Source organism: Lissotriton helveticus, chromosome 9 (genome assembly GCF_964261635.1).
Source record: "Lissotriton helveticus chromosome 9, aLisHel1.1, whole genome shotgun sequence".
In the NCBI taxonomy this organism is placed as follows: Eukaryota; Metazoa; Chordata; class Amphibia; order Caudata; family Salamandridae; genus Lissotriton; species Lissotriton helveticus.
In genome coordinates, this window is record NC_136070.1 from 1,060,448,911 (window position 1) to 1,060,459,249 (window position 10,339).

The following is a 10,339-nucleotide window of genomic DNA, read 5'->3' on the forward strand; positions in this document are numbered from 1 at the left end:
GCGCTTTAAATGAACACTAGTTACATCACACAAGGTCACTTTTTAAACCAGATAAACAAGCATTTTCGGAAATTATGTAGAATATTCCTTTTGTGGAGTGCTGCAGTCGGGCCGGAGCTGAATTTTAATCGGGGGGGGGACTGCAGTGATGGACTGCAGTGTGTCTGCTGTTATACCAATGGCATAAATCACGCCAAGCCAGACTCTGTACCCACAGGCACCAGCTCCCGACTGTCAGGGTGGTCGGGAGGCAGCTGGAAAGGTCTGAGGTACCAGGGAGAGGGGGCTGGACACAGACAGGGACGGAGGAACAAAGGAAGCAAGAAAGAGCGGGAAAGACTAGGAAGGAAAGGAGAGGAGGAAGAAAATAATATGATAAGGAAGAAGGAGGAGGGGCGAAGAGAGGGATAAACGGAGGAGGGGGTTATGAGGGAGGAGAACAGAAGTGGATTGACAGAATACAGACTACGGAAATAAAGCGCGAAAACGAAGGAAGCAGTTGAGGCAGGCATGCAGGGTGGAAGGAGTAGAGGGGAAAGATCAACAGGATAGAAAGAAGAGAATGGAAGGAATAAAGCTGGAAAGCTGCACATTGGGGACACAAGAAATAATGAGCAGAAGTAGAGACGGAGAAAAGCAGAAGCACAGAGAAAGAGACTGAAGAGGATGGGGCAATGTTGGAAAGAACGAGGAATGAGGTAAGAAAGAGAAAACCGGAGCGAGAACAAGGAAGGTTGAATGAAGAAGAGGAAATCAAATAAGGAAGGCAGTAATAAAGAAGATATGAGAATACAGGTGATGAAGTTGTAGAAAATATGGAGGAAGGGGAAGAAAGGAGAAAGTACACCAAAGCATGTAAGAAAATAAAAGATGCATCGAAGATGAAGAATGGGAGACGGAGATTGACAAAGAGGAATACATGAAGGAGGAGACTGAGGGAAGGTGATAGAAATGGGAGGAAAGTGAACAAGTCAGTGTAAAGTGGTAGGTGGAATGAAGCATGGGCCGCAAAGAACACCAAATAAAAAGCGAGAAAAACTAGCTCTGGCATTGCGCGGAGTGGGGCGGGGGAGCGGCTTCCTTTCAAGTCTGATGCCGAGGCATGGTGTGGGATGTGGCTGGTGATGTGCACGCGCCTGGCTCACATGAACTGAATTGAATCTGCAGTTTGGGGAGACTTTTCGGAACAACTACACAAACACAATTAGGAGGGGACCCAAGGGAAAGTTTAACGACCGAGCTCTGGATACATTCCCTACAGTATACTCATAACAACAAAGGTACCAGAGGGTCAAATAGTGGCAAGTGTACTCGGACTGGGACTAGATACTGATACCAGCAGCTACACCCTGACTCTTATAAAACTAGTAAGATAAGCCAAACCTGTGGATGGTCTTGAACACCCATCAGTCACCACTCGGAACCGCCCGTCATCATTTGGGGTTCCGTGAGAGACCCCCACACACACACACCAAGATGTCTTATCACAAACAGGAATGGGCCGAGCAGATGACCATTGGTCCCTCCCCAGTCGGCACAGATGCCGGTTTGAAGTACCGACTGAAAGAGCGGTGCTTCACTTTTGCCCTGAGCCGCTGCCAGGTGGGGTGAGGTCTTCACACCTTACAATTCGGTGAATAACTGAAATTGTAAGAGGAGACGGGACATTGCACCTAGGAGTTCCAGGTGATATTTGTGCCAGTCTGTCTATTGATTCACTATTTGTTTATTTATTTCACAATTTGATTACACGTTTTGGTATTCATTTGCTGCAGTAGCCATAGTCGTCAAATAGGTCCTGAAGAAAGCAAGGCATAATGGCCGTGAATTGCTGAAACATGTTGACCACGTTCCACCATTAGACAGTGTATATCTTTACCTGTGTTGACTATTTTTAATGTTGGAAGAGGAAGCATTATCCGAATAAATTTGTTCTTCACTTCCCAATCCAATTTTTTTTTTTTCACAACCGATTTTATTAAGGAATTCAAGCAAGGCAATCAATGTGGCACCCCACAATCAGGAGAAACCACCAAGCATTTGGATACATTACATCTAGCAGGATCGAAGGTCGAAATGAAATCATCACAAATCTTATTTATTTGAAACAACCCCCCACCCCATCCCATCCCAACTCCCCACCACCCTCAACTAATTCCACCCCGCAGTCCCACCCTAACCCTGTGCACGTGTAAAAAGGGGGAAACAGCGTTGTGTGAGTATAGTGTATCCGCCAAGGCGCAAGACACAGGCCCATGCAATGGGGGAGCTTAGGGCTCCTCTTCGGGGTCGATCGGGGGGTCCAGTGGCAAGTCCCTGTAATCGGCCCATCTTTTCCATATCTTAAAGTGCTTGCGAGGGCACCCTCGCGCTTCAAAGATCGGGCGCTCCAGACCCATACAGAAGTCTAGTCCCGCTTTCCATATACACAAAGGAGGTGCCCGTTCGTCTTTCCATGGTCTCTTGGCTAGGTCTCTTTTGGCTAATACAAGTCCCAACAGCAATAGATGGCGCTTATAGCAATTCCCCCCCATTCCTGCAAGAATATGGAGCAATCCCAGCCGGTGGGTGCGGGGTAGATCCCAGTGTAGTACCTCAGACAGGCAATTCCACACACCTCTCCAAAAGCCAGCTATCCCAGGACACAGCCACACCGTATGAAGCAGCGAGCCCATCTCCATCCCACAACGCAGGCATTCCGACGATTCAATCAGTCCCGCCTTCCAGAGGCGTTCATGGGTAAAATAAGCCCTGTGGAGAATTTTAAATTGAATAAACCTGAGCCTCATTGCGATGGCAGTGTCTCGTGGGGATTCCAGGGCCTCTCGCCAATCATCCTCGTCCATGGGACCAACATCTGCCTCCCAGGCCGTCCGCAGGGGAAGTAAATCAGAAGCGCAATGAGTGACCACCGTTTGGTATATCCGGGATACTTTTTTGTCACCGAGATCACCCATGAACAACTTCGCCTCAATAGGGCTGAATTCGGGGAGCGAGTCAAGATCGGCAATGTATGGTGTTAGCGCATGCCGGAGCTGTAAATACCGGAAGAATTGGGACCGTGGCATGTGGAACTCCGCACTGAGGTCCTGGAACGATTTAAGAGCACTGCCAGTCATTTAGGATGAGCAGGTGAGCTGCTTGGTAGTAGGACAGGAGGTCCGAGGTGGCGAGGCCCCCACAGTACGTAGATAAAAAGCACGTACGTAGCGCCACCCGGGCAGAACCCCCAGCCCATAGGAACCGCCCCAAGACCGAATTCACCTGCCGAAACCACGAGGTCGGGACCGGATGGGGATAATTTTGCAGTTGATACAGAAGGCGTGGAAGCGCTACCATCTTAAAGATGGCGGATCGGCCAAAGATATTAAGGGGCATTCGGGACCAAGTTTTCACGTCGGCTTGCACCCGCTCCCAGACCGGAAGTACAGAACGTTCCCACGTGAGGGTCGCAGATTCCGACAGGAACACTCCCAGGTATTGCAAGCCAGTGGTCGCCACCTGCAGGTCCAATGTCCAAGGGTCCGACACTGTGCCACCTCCAAGGACCCACAGGGTAGATTTACCCATGTTCAAATATAGGCCGAGACCTCTCCAAAGACCCGCATAATTTCCAACACTCGCGGCCCGGAGCGTCGCAGGTCCGTAAGGAAGAAGAGAACGTCATCAGCGTATAACGTGATCCTATCAGAGAGGCCCCAGGGCCACACAAAGCCACGCATCTGCGCGTCCATACGGACCCAGGCGGCCAACGGCTCCATAGCAAGGGCAAAGAGGTACGGGGATAAAGGGCATCCCTGCCGGGTCCCCCGGCCAATGTGGAAGGTCTCCGACACCGCCCCGGCAACACGCACAGTAGCTGTGATGTCCGTATAGAGCAGCTTAATATATGATAGAAATACGGGGCCCAGGTTAAGACGGGGCAGGAGCGCGAACAGAAACGTCCAGCTCACCAAGTCAAACGCTTTGTTAATATCAGCAAGCAACAAGGCCGCCTGCTCACCTGTGGCCCCCATGGCATCAATCGCAGCCCACGCGTGCCGAATATTATGGCGTGTAGCCCTACCGGGCATAAAGCCCGATTGATCGGGGTGTACCAGTTCCGTGATATACGGAAGCAACCGATTAGCCAGGGCCTTGGCCAGTATTTTGGCTTCTATGTTAAGCAGCGAGATAGGGCGATAAGAGTCGTGCCTATCAGGGGGCCTACCCGGTTTCTGGAAAACCACAAAAGCCTACCCTGCGCCGCTTCAAGCGCACGCCGAAAGTGGGGCCCTAGTTGCGTGTGGAACTTTTTATAGAATTCACAAGGGTAACCGCTCGGTCCGGGGGCTTTGCCCGCGTTAAGCTGTCCCAGAGCATCTCCCAGTTCTTCCGCTGTGAGAGGAGCATCCAGAGAGTTCCTGGCTTCGTCAGATACAGCTTTAGGGGGTAGGTCATCAATGAATTTAGCCACCTCCTCGCACAATAGGCTATCACACGGAGCATACTGCGTCGCAAAGTAGGTTGCGAAACTCGCCGCCAGGCTGACGAGGTCTGTGATAACCACTCCATCATCCGCAATGAGACCCGGCAGCTGGAGACCACCATGGATGCCCCCTGCGCCCACACCACCCACCACTCAACAACAACTGCATCTTCATAAGTACGTGCACCCCCCCCTACTACCCCAAAACTCAAAAACGTCAGGGACAGCAACCGCCATTCCCTCCTCCAACCCCCAAACTCCCCCTACTACAACCAGGTTCGTAACCCCCCCCTCGCCTCCCAACACCCCCCCTATACCTCACAAAACCATGAAGCATCTGTCGCGGCATGGGCACTCCCAGGCCCAAAACGGAGGGCCTAGGACCAACCATACCAATGGATCCCCAAACTTGAAAACCCAGTTGTCACAACCCCCCCCCCAACAATTCCTACCAATGTAGGAGAGGGACTGCCCCCAATCTGCGGTCCCCGAGCCATCTTCACCCCCCCACTCCGGGTCAACAGCACAGTCTCGAATGTCGCTGAGGCATCAAATAGGCCACAAGTCCAACGGGCCACAGCCACCACCACTCCAGACCCCGGGAGCCACCCCATCAAGCATGGAACACAGAGTACCTGAGTTCATCAGTGTCACTTCCCAGAGTGGTCGGAGTCTTCAGTTCTGCCACCTCCGTGTGCCCCAGAGACGGAGGCCGACCGCTTCCGTGATCGGGACCGTCGATTCCTCTTACCCCTGGCCGGTCGATCCCCCCGGCTCCTGAGACGACCCCCTCGAGGATCCCGGATTCAGGCCCGGCTGAGCATGCGGCCGCAGCGCCACCGTTTCGTCCGTCCACCTGAAGAGATCCTCCGGGGAATCAAAAAACAGCGTCTTGGACTGAAAGATCACCCTCAGGCGAGCCGGGTACAGCAAAGAGTACTGGAGCTGCAGGCCCCGCAGCTTCGCCTTCGCATCCATGAAGGACTGACGCCTCTGCTGCACAAGTTTAGTGTAGTCTGGGAAGATCATTATTTTGCAATTCTCAAAGAGGAGAGCATCCCTGGACCTCGCTTCCCGCAATATGGCGTCGCGGTCGTGATAGTTCAGCAGGCGGGCTATTACCGCCCTGGGCCGCTCACCCTCCGGGGGCCTCTGGGTCAGGGCGCGATGCGCACGTTCAATGATGAAACAGTTGGACAGGGCCTCAGGAGGCATCCAGCTCTGCAGTCACTGAGCAAGAAACCGCGCCATGTCTCCCTTCTCACAGCGTTCCGGAAAACCAATTAAGCGGAGGTTGTTGCGCCGAGCGCGTCCCTCCGCATCCTCTGCCCTAAGTGCCAGATTCTTTTGCACGGATTCCACCACTGCCAGACGCTTCTTCAAGGAGCCCATATCGTCCTCCACAACCGAAATCCTGGATTCAGCTTCGGTTATCCACTCCACCGCGTTTCTCAGATCTTGGCGGATCAGGGTTACATCTACGCCAACTGCGCCTATCTTGGCATCCAGCAGGTCCCTGGACTGAGTGATGGCTGCCATGAGAGCTGTATTGTCCCCCTCCCCCCCCCCCCCCCGGGAGGGATTGTGGCTGTTGTTGTCCTCCACTCGAAGGGCCCGGGCCCCCAGAGGGTCCCGTGAATTTGTCGATGGTCGGCTGCTTAGTTGAGCCACCGCCTCCCCCTCGGGTCATGACTGCCAGTCCCCAACAGACCAACCAGAGTCAACACCAGCGAGGGCCGCGTGGGGCAACTGTTCCTTCAGAGGGCCCCGGATAGTCTCATTCGTGGTAAAGTTCTGTGTCTAGGCCAGGTCCAGGCAGGCCCCGAAACCAGCCCTCCACTTGCCAACAGTCAAAGGCCCCCAGTCCCCTGGCGGGCCAGGCGGCGTCACTCTCCCACAACCACGGGCTCCACAGCAATGGGCCTCTTATGTCGTTTATGCAGCCCAGCCAGGGCTCACCCTACGCCTGGTGTTATCCCTCGAGGCTCCGAGCTCGTGGTGCGGCTCAGGTAAGCCGACAGCAGACCTCAGGATCCACTCCCACGCTGCCAGCAGCCCGCTGGGCCGTGTTGCACCCCTCGGGTATAGATAGCCCAGTGGCCACCATTACGGACGTCCAGGGGCCCCAACGCTGGTACTCACGGTTCTTTTCCGGCCACCGGGCCCACCATCGGCCGCCCCACCACACTCCAGGCCGGTTTCTGTGCAGGGGCAGGAGGGGGTCGTCTCGAAAATGCAGCGCCGAGGCCCGACCGGCCCCGGAGGCAGCCGCCGTCCAGCGCGAGCCCCAGGCGGGCGTCGCGAAACTCGAGGCCCCCTGCTCTCCAGGTGTCACCAGGCCGCAGCTGTCAGCAGGACGGAGTCACGCTCCTCCGAAATTCAATCGCGCCGTTTCGTGCCCAGGGGCCGCCCGAGGCCTGGTGGAGGGCTGATGTCGTCCTGGGCCTGCCATGTGGGAGGGGTAGGACCACGCCATGAGGCCGGGTCCAACAGTGATAAGACATCTTGGTGTGTGGGTCTCTCACGGAACCCCAAATGATGAAGGGCGGTTCCGATTGGTGACTGATGGGTGTTCAAGACCATCCACAGGTTTGGCTTATCTTACTAGTTTTATAAGAGTCAGGGTGTAGCTGCTGGTATCAGTATCTAGTCCCAGTCCGAGTACACTTGCCACTATTTGACCCTCTGGTACCTTTGTTGTTATGAAGAGACTTTTCGGAAGCCTTACTATAATCTCGCCGAACAATGCTTACGCATTGGTTTAGCGAGACCTAACAATTAATGTGTCCGTCTGTAACACAACTGGTGCTCATGTAAAGCGCTCTGATGCCTTCAGGTCTAGTTCGCGCCCCCCCCCCAAAAATGTATAAAGTTCACACAGGATGACATCCTTCAGGAAGTCCTGCACTGCTGCAAGCTCCTCAGTCCAGGGCGGCACCTCTGAAACTCAATTCTTGCAAGAATTAGAGCGGCCGTGTCTGGCTGCCATAATTGAAGACACATGGGCTTTGGTGCGCATAACAAACACCAATAGGCCATAGGTGGAGTTAAGCGACCGCCTATGGCCTATTGCGTGTTTTGTTATAAAACCGCACGCATGCAAAGCCCAATCAAAATGGACCTTGAAATGCACATGCACAAGCTATGTGGTATTTCAAGGTCCATTTTTGAAACCCTAGTAAAAGTGTTTTCGCTTGCAAGCCCTAAAAAGGTTAAAATTTTATCGTACCTGATGACAAGACACTGGGGTAACACTCTTTTGTCCAAAACTGAAAAGATAGTGCAGAAATTATATGTTAGAATGATTAAGAAGCTGCAAATGGGGTATACAAATACCATCACCCTAGTCAACACACACGGTCAACCAAGATTAGGCCTGTATAAGTTCCCTTTTGACTTAGGGAGTACACAAAACACGGGGAGCAGAAATACTACCTGCTCCCCATCCACGCCAGCCGAGCCCTAGCCAACGCGCAACAAACAACTTGAACAGGCATGTATAAACTCCCTTTTGACTTAGGGGGTACAGAAAACCACGGTGAGCATAAATACTACCTGCTCCCCATCCACGCCAGCCAAACCGTACACAACGCACACTGGCAAAGTAGATTAGGCCTATCATCACCGGATAGTATGTTTGAATAGGCCATTATCAATAAGGGAAAGTAGAGAAAAACCCTTCCCCTGAGGAATATTCTGATTTGGGAGGGATTGAACGGAATACCTAACGAGAAATATTGGCTCAAGCCTATCCATTCACCCTCTGTTGGAAAATAATAGTCTAAAACCCGGTCCATTTGAAAAACCGAGTGAAAAATCAATATGCACACATTTGGTATAAGAGCGCCCGCCATGTGGGGAAAATTAACCCCACAGCAGAGTCCTGTGTCATATCTCCACCAGCTAACCTGGCCCTCCCACGTTGAATGAAACGCAAGGGACTGAAGAACCTGGAGCTATAGGGGAGCGCCAGCAACGCAGTTAAGCGCCTGACAATTTTCCGTTGTTATCGGAAACTCTGAACCCAAAAAAGGTGATTGCTTACTTGACGGCGGACATGCCAGAAACCTTGGTAATCAGGACACAACCCTTGGCCATGGGTGTTGAAGTCGGCATGGAGGTCTTCATACATCAGAAATGCTAGGATCTGTTTCTGCTGACAGTGAAGGTGTAATAATAATTCACATTGGCAAAGCGCAAACGATCACCCTTAAGGGTCTCGAGCTGTAGGGGTCGTCAGGAAGATTAAGCAAGCTATTGCCAGAGTCACATGGTGCCAGGCTAATCTGGCGCCGAGGATCGAACCGTGATCCCCAGATTCCAGCGTCAGTCGCCTTAACGCCACACCCCTTGCCAATATAAGGCCTTAGAAGGGTGTCTAAGGGAAAAGGAGTCAACCCCTCCTTTAGTAGGAGGAACAGGAACCTCCTAAGTTGGCGGTAGCTCCGTTTACAATATATTGGAAAGAGCCAAAGAGGCTAATGGGAACGAAGGTAATAATACCAGCACACCAAAGCACCCGAAGGAACCCTTGCACGGAGAGCAAAGCACCCGAAGGAACCCTTGCACGGAGAGCTCCAGAGTGAGCTTCAAGGGGAAGTATGTGAAGGATTGCACCCTCAGACAATGCCAGAGAACGAGATACTGGATGAACCCCCTGAGGCATAGGGGAACGGAAGTGCAGCTGGAACTGGCCCTGATATTGTGTATTCCCGAAAAGGGACCGGAAGCAGAAACCCTGAAGCATAAGGGGTTATAGGCGAAAATGGCGATAAGAAGGTGCAAACGTAAAAGACCGTTATTATGACGTATCCCCGGGGGTCTAGGGGAAGGCTAAACTTGCCCCAAAAACTCCAGATACCTTGCCACAAAGTTAATGGTGAACGACTCCCCATGTGGCATGGATAAATCATCCATTTCCCAGAAAAGGGATTTACATCTCTTGGAGGAGAAGGGGTGAAAGACGTACCCAAAACCGTATCGTGGACCCTGCAACCCGCGGAGTCCCCAGAGAGACTGAACTATCTAGTACGACAGTGCTGGATAAATCCATCGTATTTAAGATCTAGAATCAGGCGGGAGTGGATGTCAATGGTAGGAAGAAGACCGACCTTGGCGGTAGGAGAAATGAAATAGGAAAAAAGAAAAAGGATAAGAAACAAGACAAAAAAACAACGCCCAAAGGATATGCGTAAATAATAATGATGGGCGGTCATAGGGCTTACCACACCGTGTTGAGGACTGTATACCTGGGGCCCTGGTGACCGACACTGGGACGGAAAAATCCCGATTGGCACCGAGTGCATTCTGGAGCGAATGCTCCTTTAATGTACGTTTGATCCTCCTTGTAACTCACCCAGCCTTGTAAGGGTGTCCGAATGTAATATTGTAGTGCCAAGCACCAATCACGCCCGTGTAAGGGTGTCAGAATGTAATATTGTAGTGCAAGGCACCAATCACGGAGGAGTAAGAGGGGGAGCCAACCCTTTGCACACCAGAAGTGAAATTAAAAATATAACCGGCTCCTGAGCAGAGCTGTAGTCCAAATCATTGCAGCCCACAAGGGCGTAAGAGCCATGTCTAGTTATAAGGAGCGTGTGCGCACTCCGAGGGCCCTCTTGTTGTTACAGCCGGTAAGGCGTAAGTCAAAAAATTGCTCCGTCTGACCTTGAGGCATTAAGAGCCTAGGAGCAATTTGGGAACACAAGCGAAGGGCGTAATCCAAACTGGTAAAAGTGGAACCTGATTGGGTTACGCCCCCCGGCTCGTAATCGGCTCTAATCCGCACTCAGCCACTTGGGAAGGCCTGTAGCGGATAAGCGCGAAACTGCGCCATGATAGGAAGTAGTCCCCGACGTACCCATGGAAGTA